Source organism: Sitophilus oryzae, unplaced genomic scaffold (assembly GCF_002938485.1).
Source record: "Sitophilus oryzae breed Bouriz unplaced genomic scaffold, Soryzae_2.0 scaffold_496_pilon_pilon, whole genome shotgun sequence".
Taxonomy (NCBI): domain Eukaryota; kingdom Metazoa; phylum Arthropoda; class Insecta; order Coleoptera; family Curculionidae; genus Sitophilus; species Sitophilus oryzae.
Window position 1 is genome coordinate 755,304 of NW_022147080.1, and position 351 is coordinate 755,654.

Consider the following 351-nt stretch of genomic DNA (forward strand, 5'->3'; position numbering starts at 1 on the left):
GAGGTTATTTTTTTTACAACGTAGGTTAATTTTTTGAAAACTACATACTTTTTTCTACAAAAAAGGTACTCTTGTTGCATATCGCCCAGAGTGATGGTTTTCGAGAAAATTGAAGGCAAAGAGTTTGCTCTGATGGGTTGCTAACTGGTTAATCAACATAAACTTATGAAAGTTATGGCGGTTCAAAAGTAACCAATTATAGTCTGTCCAACGAGAAGATCCTTGACAGTGATAGATGTGTCTGTCATTTTAATTTCAAAGTAGTTTATTTTATTTTACAAAGAAATAAGTTGGTACAACTGGAACGCATAGCAGGAAATTATTATATTTAAAATTTGACTGACAAGTGAT